We start from the raw sequence: 14,352 nt of genomic DNA, 5'->3' as shown, positions 1-14,352 counted from the left end.
TCAGTCCTCATCTGCTTGCCTTGCACACCTCCCACTGCGAGCTCTGATGGATGCAAACTCCAGGGAAAGCAGCAGCCCCTGGTGCTCTGGAACAGTCCATGACAGCAGGCAGGACAGCCATACAGCAAGGTAGCTAATAACCAGCATGCTCAGTATGTGACAGACAGAGAGTCCCAGAGACTGTATATCCTCACAGCTCTGCACACGAGTGATTGCTGTATCTGTTTTAAGTTGAGGAAACTGAGGTTAAGAGAAATTAATCTGTATACACACTAACGTGAGGGAGAGAGCAGAGACTCTAAACCAGATTGTGCTCTTTCTAACATATAATCTTCCATCTCAAATCTTTATGTTCCAATTATCTTTGGTAGCAGTCACAAGAGTATCAGTGCAGTTTGTGGGTTAGACACCAGGCTCAGTGCTTTGTATGTACCTAGTCATTTAATCCTTCCAAAGAGCACTGAAGAAAACCCAATCCTTCCCTTCATTGTAGAGGAGAGTGTGAGGCACAGAGAGCTCAGCAGGCAAGAGAGGATGAGGAGGTGAGCTACCCACTACATTCTCCATGCCCTTTGCCTCTCTCCTTGCCGGAGGCCACTCACCTGGTTAGGGTGGACACAAACCCATTTGACTTCAAGTTCCTTAAAGCTGATCTACAGACCCCTGCTGAGGCCATAGATTCTGAAAGGATGCTCGAGCAAGGACAGCCAAGGATGGTTTGGAGGTTGGGTGTGAATATAACGGCCTGTAAAATTGCTCTCCAAGGAAAGTGGAGAAAGAAAATGGAGCAAAATAGCATGGCTAACCAGTAAGGTAGGAGGTTTCTGAAGATCACAGGACAGGGACAGGAGCAAGAAGGGCAAGCCCATCAAAAGGACAATAAAAATTGTCCCTTCCATGTGGGCTGCCCTTGGTCTCAGACTACAAAGAAATTTAGAGAGTCAAAATTTCCATGTACAGGGCGACAGGACATATGGAAAAAAACAGAGTTTTTAGGCAGAGGGGGAAACACAGATACACTGAGCCCCATACAAGGGGCCGGCCATGCCAGGAAGTGGGTTAGTGTGCTCTGGGATGAGTTAAGTGAATTCAGGAAGAAGCCACACAATCACCAATGACGTCCTGCCACACTCCTGATGCTCACTTAAGTGTGGTTACTCCCCTGTGAGGTTCCAACATCTCAGATGGGAATGTCTTCACTTTAGTTGGTCACTTTGGCTGTCATTAACTAGGATGAGCACCCCTGAACTGTTGATTCCTGAGGACCTAGAATGACCCACAGGGACTGGAAGACAACCTCCCTACTTCTCACCTCCTCAGTAGGCCAGTTCAGCTTTAACTTACACTCATCTAGTACCTGCTAAGCCCAATGCTAGGGCACAATTCTAATTTTGAAGGCAAAGAACTTGCTCAAGGAGGAACTTGCTTAGTGTCACAGAAATCAGTAAATAGCAGAGCCTGGACTCAAACATAAAGCTTTCATTTCAAGCGGATTGCTCTTTCACCACATCATGCTGCCTTCTAGAAAACCAGCTCTGTGCTCTTAGAGTAAATAGTGCTTAATAACTATGATTACTTTGAGTTCAGAGAAACGCTCATTGATTGAACCAGGATCTACACTTTTAAGTTTATCTTTGTTTCTAGTATTTTCTGAGTAAGGATACAGTATTCTGAAATATAAATAGATGGACTAATGTATGGACAGACATTAAATTGAATTTTGGTCTGAGTTTCTCCATCAACTTTGTGAACTTGAAAAAATAGTCACTTAATTGCTTTTTTCCCCCTTGTAAAATGGCCTTGTCAAAGCTTCTTTCATAGGATTATTGTGAGAAAACTACCTCTAACAGTGTGTGACATACTCATAGACTCTCATTGTTCTCCTCTTTGTGTTAAAAACCATCTTTTAAGAATTGGGTCCAAATTCCACAGCAAGGACCCAACTCAAACATTGTTTAAAACCTTCAAAATGTCTGTTTTTGACATCAAGTTGGCCGAAGGTTTGACAGCCTGGTACCCATAGAGTCCCACCCAAGAACATTGCCTTCAAAAGAGGTTCCTGTTACAGAAACAGCCATGGTTTTAAATATACTCCCTCCTCTCATAAAAATGCCCCAGCCAGCTAAAGTCATTCTGTTTAAAATATTTAATTAATACCTTCACAGGGGTCTGTTCCTTATTAAAGACTCTTGGGGACCATGTCTTAGGGGCAATGCTTTGTTCTAAGCAGCTCTATGTGTTAGAGATAAAATAAAGTGCAGGAATGTGCTTTCTATTAAAAGCAGGGAAGCTTGCCTGCCTGCTGCTGTAAACCCCTTTGTCATTATGGTGACACATTAAGGCATAATCCAAGTACAACATACAAACACAAACAGTGTAAATCCATCCACTTAGTAAAAAGAGTCCCAGGAAACCCACAAGAAAGGTCTGGTAATTAGCCGAGGGGATTAAAAACTGGATGAGCACTTCCTTTACCTCTTCTCCCAACTAAGGAGGCCACAAAACCTTGCTCCACAAGGAAGCAGAAACAAAAACACAAAGCTACTCGCTCTGCTCTACCTCCAGCATCTTCTGGGCTGCTCAGCCTTGGGCAGGTAGGACTGGCAAATGTGCCTCTTCTCATGTGGTTTGGGGACAAAATGTTTTATTATAAAAAATAATATAGGATCAACTTTGAGAACTTTGGAAAACATGAAAACTAATCATAATTCTCCCTGCAAGAAATGACTTTTATGCATTTCTCTACTTCTATATGTAGTTTCCAAAAAAGTATCATTGCCAATAAAGTATCCTTTTATTTCATACTTCTTCTCTCCAATACCCAGAGTACTTTCTATGTCAATTTTTCTTTGTTAAAGACTTCGTTGTTTTTTTTTTTTTTTTTTTGGAGTGGTTTTAATTTACTGCAAAATTGAAAGGAAAACAGAGATTTCCCATAAACTCCCTTCTCTTTGTGCTAAGCCTCCTCATCAACATCCCACCAGAGTGGTACATTTGCTATAGCTGATGAATCCACATTGACTTATCATAATCACCCAAAGATCACAGCTTATATCAGGTTCACTCTTAGTGTTATATCTACTATGGGTTTGGACAAATATATAATGCCATGTATTCCCCATTATATTATCATATAGGGTAGTTTCACTAACATAAGAATCTCTGTGTGATGACTGTTCCCCTGCTATGCACCACCAACCACTCCTGAAAACCACTAATATTTTTATTGTCTCCACAGTTTTGCCTTCTCCAGAATGCCATACCATTGGAATCATACAGTACATAGACTTTTCACACTGGCTTCTTTCACTTCATAATATGTTTTTAAGTTTCCTCCATGTCTTTTCAAGGCTTGATAGCTCATTTATTTTAGCACTGAATAATATCCCATTGTCTGGGTATATCAATGTCCATTCACCTTCTGAAAGGTAACTTGATTGTTTCCAAGCTTTGGCAATCATAAATTAAGTTGCTATTATCATCTATGTACAGGCTTTTACGTAGATATAAGGTTTCAGCTTCTTTGGGTAGATACCATGGAGCTCAATTGCTGGATCATGTGGTAAAATGTTTTTAGTTTTGTAAAAAAACTGCCAATCTGTCTTCCAAAGTATTTGTGCCATTTTGTGGCACAATAAGAGTTCCTGATTCTCCAATTCTCACTAGCATTTGGTGGTGTTGGTGCTCTGAATTTTGGCTATTCTAATAGGGTGTGCAGTGATATCTTGTTTTAAGTTGCATTTTCCTGATGACACGATTTGGAGCATTTTCATATGCTTATTTTCCACTTGTGTATCTTCTGTGGGGAGGTGTCTGTTAAAACTTTTGACCCATTTTTGAATCAGGTTGTTTTCATATGGTTGAATTTTCAGAGTTCTTGTATATTTTGGATAATAGTCCTTTATCAGATGTGTCTTTTGCTAATATTTTCTTCCTGTTGTGGTTTATTTTCTTATTCTCCTGACTTTGTCTTTTCACAGAAGAGAATTTTGACATTTTAACAAAGCAGGCTTAGCAATTATCTTTTCCATGGCTAGTATCTTTGGTAGTGTTGTCTTTTGTTTTAAACTGCCAAGGAGGAGTCACTGTAGGACTGGCCCAATATGGTTGTAATCAATAATTTCCTGTATGGCCATTACTGAGGTATTTTTACTTTTTATTTAAAGTTTTTCACTATGTAAACAATGCAATGATCACATCTTGATACATCAGTCTTTGTCTACAATTTTTGGATTATTTCCTTTAGATAGATTCTCCAAAAGAGAATGACTGAATCAAAGATAATGAGTATTTTTAAAGTATTTAATATATTTTGCTAATCTCTCTTAAAGGCCTGTGTCATTTAAGCCTTTGCCTGAATATGAGAATACCTATTTTACCACATTTAAAAAAATTTTTAAGGTATATAGCTTTATCTTATCATTATTATTATTATTTTTAAGTAAAATCCACTATAAGGCTGCTTACTCCTTTGATGAATCATGGGAACACAGTTGCCATTCCTTTTTTTGAACTCCCATTTACATTTCAAAAAAAAAAAAAAAAAGACTAGGAGACAGGGCTTCTGAGGCCCCTAAAGAAAGGATACACCCCTCCTCCCACCTGGGTCAATTAAGAAGGAACACTGAAGGTCTTTTGCAAAATCTAACATGGTTGAAAGCAACACTTTAAACTTTGGCCCCTGTACTGCAGCCAAGATCTTGTAAAAGTTTGTTTATTTTTCTCTACTTTTCCCTTTGATAATCAACAAATTTAATGCATTCATTTAAAATCCCACAAGTCTGTTCCCTTTCCCAGGAGCAGAATGAAGTAATCTAGTTCCCACGTTCTGACAGCATGGTTTGGGGGATATCAAGAATGATAGCCCCCAGCCCATTAGAGTCAGGGGTAGTTCAAATAACTGGAGGTTTGCTAAAACAATCAAAGTCATTTGCACCAGAACCTTGGAGATCTTCCAACATTGAACTGCCCAATTATTCCCTCCTACAAGAATTAAATCTTCCCTCTACCTGACTGTGGCTATATCTTGAAATTTATTAGAGCTTTGCTACTATAAAAATCAAATTTTCTCTTTGTTGGGGATACCAGCAATGCTTTTCTGTAGTAGGGAGAGCCCAGCTGCATGATCACACTGCTCCTAGGCTTTATATCCTACCTAAAGCCATTGTGGAGACAGGGAGGTGGACTCTCAGCTCAGGGTGCACTGGGCACCTTATGCTTTGAGGGGTTCATTAGGGTAAGACTTGGGAAGAGACCTTCTTAAGAGCTTTATGGTTCCTGCCAGTGACTACAAAACATATACCCAAATTCACTGAGAATCTCAGCTACATTTCATGACATGGCTATAAACCAGCTCCAAGTATGAATTTGTTAGACTCGGGTTGTGCTGAGTGACTCTGAAATATCTGATTAAAGGGGCTAGCTTCGGTTTCCACTTTGCAAGCCTGTCTTGGATTTATTGCCACCTCATGGGATTGCCTCAAGCAGGGTCCTCCACTTAAATGGCAGGCAGGTTAACTATTTCATTGCTCTTCCCCAGCTCTCTCCCTAACTGCCCACCTGCCTTCCCTCTCCTAACTCTATCCTGCAGCCCTAGGAGTATACTCTGCATGGTGCTTTCTGCAAAGGGCTTATTAAGCACAGAGCTGAACAGACCATCAAGCCTGAATGGTTTTTGTGAAGGGAAAAGCTATTTAGAAAGAGTTGATTGTAATATATATGCTTTTGAAATTAACTAATTTATGTTTGTATTTATTTATTTTGTGATGTTGGACGTTGAACCTAAAACCCTGTATATGGTAAGGAAGCACTCCATCACTGAGCTACAACCCCAGCCCCAAACATAGCCTCACTAGTATTTTAAATAAAACATGTAAGTTTGGAAAGTTTAAATAACTCAGGTACAAAGTTTAAAGTGTAAAAATAATGCAAAGCCTACCTTACTCATTAGAATAAATATAAAATCCACTATGTATTTATTTGTATTGGTAAATTACTCTTGATGTAACGATGTACATTTTGACATATGCTAGGTCTTAAAAAATACAATCCTTATATAGAATGAGATAGCCCTATACCCTCTTTATTTTTCTGTATTACAGATGAGGAAACCAAGTGAGAGAAAGAGAAAAAAAGTAGCTTGTCTAAAGTCTCTGAGGTAATAAGCAACAGGGCAAGGATGTGGTCCCAAGCGTGATCTCAGAATCACCAGGGCACACATATGAGCTCCCCTGGGTCACTGCAGTAACTGACCAATATCCAGGTGCCAGTTCTAGCACCTGCCAACTCAGTGTCATGCCGTGCCCCTATTCAAATACTCTAAAAGACTTTCCACATCATACACCATCACTATGGAGTAGATCTGATATGGAAAACACCAGTTAGCAACAAGTTACAGACATGCATTTTAAAGATAATGGACTCTACCAAGCAGAGTGATATCCTTTTTTTAAGGTGAAATCATTTTTTAAAAATATTTTTTAGTTGTAGATGGACACAATATCTTTATTTATTTATTTATTTAGTTTTATGTGGTGCTGAGGATCGAACCCAGTGCCTCACACTTGCAAGGCAAGTGCCCTACCACTGAGCTACAGCCCCAGCCCCCCATTTTTAACAATTAAAAAAAGAGTCATATATGTGACTACTTATCTCTATTAAGGACTATATGACAACAGAAAGTAACATCTTAACAAGATTTAGGTCAGGGTGCTAATTAATAGCTATCACTTTTTGCCTTACGCCCTTTGACATGAAGAGGGAAGAAGACTGATCTGAATAAGTAGGAGGAAGTAAGTTGTAGATTATTCAGTATCTACCAGGTACCAGGCACTGTGCTAAGAGCTTTATGTGCATCAGTATCTTTGTGCTCATAAATGTGAAGTAGACCCCATAATACCAATACATAGATGAAGAAATTGAGGCTCAGAGATGTCAAGTAAGCAATCCAAAATACAATGGTTAAGTGGCTGAATTAGCTTTTTAGGGCTGCAATAATAAAGTACTACAGACTAACTAGTTGGCTCAAAGAGAAATTTATTTTCTCTCAGCCCTGGAAGCTAGAAGTCTGAGGAAACCAGGACGGGTTTCTTCTGAGTCTCTCTCCTTGCCTTGAAGACGTCCATCTTCTTATGCCTTCACGAGGTGTTTGCTCTGTGTGCCTATGTCTTAATCTCTCTCTCTTTTTTAATAAGGACACAGGTCTTATTGCATTAGATCCCACCATAATGAGTTCATTTTAAATTAATTATTTCCCTAAAGACCCTATTTCCAAATATAGTCACATTCTAAAATACTGGAGATTAGGAATTCTACGTATGAATTAGAGAGAACCCAATTTAGCCCATAACATGGCTGAGCCAGTATTCTTTTTTGTTTTGTTTTGTTTTGGTACAAGGAATTGAACCCAGGGGCGCTTGACAACTGAGCTACATCCCCAACCCTTTTTATTTTTTGAGACAGGGTCTTGCTAAGCTGTTGAGGCTGTCCTCGATCTTGTGATCCTTGTGCCTCAGCCTCCCAAGTACTGGGATTACAAGTGTGCACCACTGTGTCCAGCTGACCCCAATCTGTGATGTTGGAAGCTTGAAAGCTATCACTGTTTCTACTGTCCCATGCTGCCTTCAAGTTTACAAAGATTCCTTATCTCCTTTGGCCTATTCCAGTGTGATTTAGGGGATACCACAAAAATGATAATATCTATTCATAATCATTATAGCTCTTTTAAACATAGTGAACCAAAAACAATTCAAGGCTAGAAGGAAGTACAGCAATTGATTGGTCTCTGCTGTAGACAAATGTAAGATGATGAGCCTTAATATAGCCTTATTGTTCATTTTCCTTCAAGTCTCCACAGAGAAAGGCCCCTGCCAACCTATGGCTGGGCTCCATCTGCTACCCAAGAATCCTCTGGAGGGTTACCAGATCTGAGCCAGCCACGTGGGATATCCACTGATTGAGAAGGTCATGGTCAGAAAGCTATGTCTGCTACCTTTGTTTCTTCCCATGATACATAATCGATGCCCATTTATATTCCTTAAAATGGTATTTTCTGAGTTGGACTCCTTTGTATACATCACCTTCACCATTTCTACCATATCTGCATTCGTAATTTTATTTCTTATTTTTAAATCATCTTACATGTTTTATTTAAACATACATTAAAAGGAAAGGTTCAGACAATCTTAAGTGGAAAACCTGTATCATTTGCCACAGATAGAAGGTAACCACAAAAAAGTACAAGAAAACAAAATATGATTATTAAATTCTAGCTAGTTACTTGCCATTTCTATCTGCTTTAAAAAAAAAAGTAGGAAATGTACAAGTGTTTAAGATATACTAGTGCTAGAGACTTTCTTCTAAATTAATTGGAAGATTAAAGGAAACTTGAAGAAGGAATAACTTTCTTGCCCTAGGATCAATCGTTGCTGTCTGAACACTAGGACTCTGTCCTACTGAAAACCAATTCCACATCAGTTTGAGAAATGCTGCTTTCTAGTTTCAAAGCTCTGTAATGACAATCTTCTACTATAAACAGAGCAGATATTCTACACTTGTTTTCCAAATGGAGAAAATTGCAGCAAAATTGTAGTCATTTTTAGAAATTTTTAAACCCTAGTCAGGCCTCCTATTTGGAGTTTAGACTTGGAACAACTACACTTGGGGTCTAGGAATAAAACTCAAACGGGAGGTGAGGAGAGGGCCGGAAACACTGCTGAAGAGATGGCTTTCTACAGTTGGCTCAGCCCCTTTGTTGGTCGTGAGCCAAGTACTACACAACTGGAAACCAAATCCTGGTTGAGAGACACATGCTAGACCCAAGTTTCCGGACTCTGACTGGGTTGCAGAGGGTGCCGGGATAACATCCGCCTCTCCTAGGGAAGGAGGGACTGCTGCTCTCTTTGCTCAGCTGTAGCAATTGATTTGACCATAAGATTTGCCAGGTCCCTCCTGTCCTGCCTTTGTTTTGCAAACTGCTGACCCATTTCTCAAATCAGAGGACCCTCCCACCCTGGATCTGAAAGTATGGCCACCAGTATCACCTGGGAGCTTATTAGAATTGCAAAATCTCAGCAGCCCCCCACCTCTGTGCCCCATACCAAATGAGTCAGAAACTCCAGATTAACATCTCCAGATAATTGGAATGCACACTAAAGTTCAAGAAGCATTACTTTATGGCCAGAAGGCCACCCTGGACCTAATGCCAGTTCCTTCAGCAGTGTCCTCCTCGCACTGAGCTGGGAGCTCCCACTCCAAATGCAGACAAATGTAAAACTTAGGGTACCCTGGATTAGAACTGGTACTCTATTTCCCAGGATGGGGCAACTTGAGCTGGTCACTTAGCCCCTCTGGGCCTCTGTCAGAGCACCTATGAAGTAAGGAGAGCAAAATGTGCATCCAAGAGTTGTCTAGAGTAGTCCCTGACAAGGCCATAATGCACGTAATGAGTGCTCAGGGTGTTTGCTCGGAAAATATGCACTAAGGAGCTACAGTGTCCAGGTGCTGCTCCACTGAGAAGGACAAAGTTAGAAGGAAACAAAGAATTCAGAAATGTCAGTAATGACCTGAAGAAAACAAAGCTCGTGAAAGAGCAACAGGAGTGGGGGTAGACACGATTAGCTGGTGGTGAGGGATGGCGTGACTGATTCAAGTGAAGACCCAAATTGGAGCAAGAGGCGACCACATGGAGATCTGGAATAGCGCATTCTGGACAGAGGGCAGAGGAACAAAAGCCCAGATCTGGAACTAGGTTGGTGCAGAAGGGGAAGAAAGTTCAAGCTGGCTGGAGTGTTGATGTTATTGGATGAGACTCGAGAGCCAGGTAGCTTCAGAATTTCTATCACCACCATTACCTCTCCTTCAGCTCTATAATCATCCATGTTCACCCCCTGGATCTGATTAGAAAATCATTTTCTCCCACATGACAGATGACAGAGAGGCTGGGAGAACAAGGCTAAATCCTTGTCTCAGTATCCAGCTTCCCAGAAACTTACCTGAGTTCCTATGTGGAATGGAAGCACGTCAGCCCCAATGCCAAGTGCTTTGGAGAAGGAAGTGAGGCTCTGCTCTGCAGAGGGCCCATGCGTTCTGGCTGGTGGGAGTTGATGTCTCCCAGCTGGGATGAATTTTCTGCTGATTTTGCAAATAAGCCAACCATGCCGAATCCAAAGGGAAGCATGCCCAAATCAGTCAGCAAGATCAGATTTGAGGTTTTCACCGAAAGTTTAGGTGGTGTTAACTATGAGCCAGACCTGGTGGCTCCAAGGAGGCCCTCGATCATGTCAGCCAAAATTCAAGGAAGTTTGGGGTGAGGGGAAGACTGGTAGCTAGTTAGAGGTTTAAACTTCATCTGGGACATCATACCACACTAGGTATCCAAAAAGCAGTTTACAAAGAACTGATATCTTCTCCTGACTTCATTCTAACAATCCTGGAGGCATTGTCTCAACATACCTCTTTTGCAAATGAGACCTCCAATGCTCTGAGAGGCAATAGCCTGCCTGGTGCCATAGAACCAGGACTTGCAAGCAGATCTGGCCCTGACTAGTGGCCTTTCCAGTCGGCCTGCCACTGCCATCAGCAGCATACCCGATCCCCTACGATCTTCTCCTCAAGCACATCATTCTTCCCCCTCCAATCCCCGCCACCCCTCCAGCAACCACCACTGCTAACTTTGACTTCTCCTTCTTCATGACCTTCATTAGTCAAAAGCAAAATCTGAGATCCTGTCCCTAATGGAGAGTCAGATGATTGGCAATTTAATTTCATCTACAACCTTGATTCCAGTGTACCACATCGCCTCCCATAGTCTCAGTTCCCAGTCACTGGGATGTGGAGGGATATGGACATCTTTGGGGAGTCATTATTCAGTCTACCACACACAGTCTTTCCTCCAGCAGCCATTTCTTGGCAACAACTTTACACTATGGGAGATTTATTGCCACACTTGTTAAATCACCACTATCATCACCACCTCCACAAGCTCCAAACACTCAGCCAGGTGTTCCCAGTTTGGAGTGATTTAATCCTTTGGAATCTTTAATTTTTTAAACTCTATTTGCTCTATTTTTAAAAATCCCTCCTACACTGGAAGAAAAAACTCCAAAGTCCCATCTCAGTCCCCCTACACAACACCAAGACTTAGAGACAGCTGAATCCTCTTCAGGTGGAGCCCCAACCTGAAAGGTTCGGTTCCAGAGGATAAAGTTACTGAGCGCCTCTCTGCTGGAGAGAGCGGAGCCATTTCACAGTTTTAATTAGAACATGCCTTCCTTTGACAATTGACCTAGACAATGTTTATAGCTACGCAGTCTCTGTGTAGTGTGTCAGCATCTCACCTCCTCCCAAGTGAGGCCAGGAGCCTGCACAAATGCACTCAGCTCGTTGCTTAACTAATTACATCACACATAGCAGAGTCACTGAGGCTGGCTGAATCTAATTACAGTAAATGCATCTACACGGAGATTTCCAGTACACACTGAGAGATGTTTTAAAGATTTCAAGCCTTGGAAAAAGGGCTGTAATGAAGTCTGGCTGCATTGTTGGGTTGGTCTGGGGTAATGTAAACACGAGGCAGGGCTCTGTGTATCTGATTTTTCCTGCTGTAAACTCTTCCAGGGGCCTTAGGGCACAGAGTGTGCTTTCCACATTGAGCGGCTTCCTTCATAGAATTCTGTGCTAAGAGCACAAATACCCTAGCTCTTTGGACACCAAAGAAGAAAATCAAGACTCTCACCTGCCCTTTCATTTTACAAATCTTTACTGAACATCAGCTTTTATTAAGAGTTCTGAGAGATGACATGGGGAAAACAAAGCTGAATGAGACAGACTTAGGGCAGGCCAGCATGTGGGGGATCCCAAATAGCCTATTATTTGGTGTTTACCTTATACAAAATGATTTAATAATCATATACAGAAGTTATTTCGCCTACTTTACCTCTACTGGCTAAAATGAAATATTCAAAACACTTCTATTCATTTCTAGAGTTCTTTTTATTTTCATTTTATTTTTAATTAAAAATAAATTTTCATTTTTAATTTTAAAATGTTATTTAATTAATTTATGTATTTATTCACAGTACTGGTAATTGAATTCAGGGGTGCTCTACCACTGAGCTACACTTCAGTCCTTTTTTTTTTTTTTTTTTTTTAATTTTTTTCATTTTGAGACAGGGTCTCACTAAGTTGGAGTCTTGCTTTGAGCTTGTGCTCCGCCTGCCTCATCCTCCCACGTTGCAGGGATTATAGACATGAGTTCTTATTTTCTTTCCAGTTTTAAATTGTGGTTTGTTTTTAAGTTAAACCCCTTCTCGGGTATAGGGACATTTTAATAAAATAATTCACTCATTGCCAATAAACAGCACCAGTGTTCTGTGGTTTCAGAATTATGACTGACTGCTGACCACATTCAGATCACTGTCCTCTGAGACCACTCAGGGGTCAGTAGCCATTAGTTTACTGTGAAAATTGTACATGCTTGCCAAAAAGAAAAAAGGAAAAAAACAAACCAAAACTGAAAGCACCTCTCAGCAATATTCAATGGACCATGGGAATAGATTTTGTGTTTCCATTCAGGATGCTATCTACTATAACAAGGGAGAAACTCATTCCCACCCACTTTGCCATTCATGTAAGGAATCATATCATGTACCCAAGTTAAGTTACACTGCCCATATTTTTATTTCATTCATTCAACAAATATTTATTACGTGTCCAAAATGTACTAAGACTGTTTCATTTACTGAAACTATTCTAAACAACAAATCATATAATATCCTTGTTTATGTGAGGTTTACATCTTACTAGGGTATGGAGGAAATAAATAATTATCAAATAAATCCTCAGATTAATTTTAGATAATGATAGTTTCAATGAAGGAAATGAACTAGATGTGATTGAGATTTCAGGATATTCAAGAGCTCAATAAATATCCTGTCTGTGACAATAGATATTTTATTTATAATTGATCTGATATCTGTTAGGCTAGAAGGAGCTGCCCATGCAACGACTTAGAAGAAAAGCAGTTCAGACAAAGTCAACAGCAAACAGAAAAGCCCACAAGAGCTTGTGGCTTCCTGGAATAGACACAAGAGACCAGTGGAGCTGCAGTGGAATACGCTAGGGGTAGGTGGTAGGGAACGAGAGGGAAGGGAAGAGACACAGATTTTACAGGCCATGATGAGAAGATTAGATTTTATTCTGAATGTGATGAGAAACCATTAAAAGGTTTAACAAAGCAAGTGACGAGATCTGGTTTACCCTTTTAAGAGGGTCATGCCAGTTACTGTGTGGAGAATGGATTATTGTGGGGAAAAGAATAGAAATAGGATGAACACGTGAGACATTGCAAGAATATAAGCAAAAAATAAGGTTTGGGCTGTGATTATAATTGTGCCGTGGAGGTGGTGAAAGGTAGTTTTGGAATCAGGACATGTTTTAGAGGTGTGGGAAAGAGTGGAATCAAGGACACCACCAGTACTATCTGCTGAAATGGGGATGATGTGGGGCAGAAGGCAGTGACATATTTTGTAGGCACAAGAAATCAAAGGTTCTGTTATGGACATGAACAAGAGGTGGTAGAGCCTGAATTTGTATTTATCAAATTTGCAATTGGGTGCACATGCTCAGCGGAGAGGTCAGGACAAGTTGTAATGTGTGAGCACTCATTTGTAGACAATATTTAAAAGCCATGGAGCCAAGAAGAGCATGGAGACAGAGTTCAAATCCACAGATGCATTAGTGTCCTTTACTAGATCCATGTTAACCAGAAGCTGCTTAGCTCGTCCATTCTTTATGGTGCTCTGAATGTGGTAGCTGCTCTAAAGGATCTCAGAAGGAAAGACAGACAGGCAGCTGGTTACAAAACAGGAAGTTGTTATACATAATGAAAGTATGAGCTGGGCAGTGTGGGACAACAAGAGGAGAGGATGACTAGTAGCCTGAGCCCAGGAAGACTCCACAGAGAAGCTGACATTGATAAGGGTCCTGAAGGATAAGGACTGTTCTCCCACGCAGAGCAGAGGAAGTAATACGTGCAAGGGTATTCTAGGCCAACAGAACTTTTTTCACAAGTCAACATTTTATATCTATGTGGAAAATATATTGTAACAAGAATATCTACAAAAATCTAAGAAAGAAAACTAGGAAAGGCAGACAGGTTGTACCAGCTGGTATAACATAAAGCAAGGGTAATTAAAACACCATGGTACTGATTTCAAAAATAAAATCCAGAAGTAGGCTGCTAAACATATGAGAATGTAAAATATGACAAAGGTGGTGAATCATATCAGAGTGTAAAAACAACCAGGTAGTCACAGAAAAAAAATAAATAAATAAAGCTGGATTACTAAATTT

This window comes from Callospermophilus lateralis, chromosome 2 (assembly GCF_048772815.1).
Source record: "Callospermophilus lateralis isolate mCalLat2 chromosome 2, mCalLat2.hap1, whole genome shotgun sequence".
NCBI lineage: Eukaryota > Metazoa > Chordata > Mammalia > Rodentia > Sciuridae > Callospermophilus > Callospermophilus lateralis.
This window is presented reverse-complemented; position numbering follows the sequence as displayed.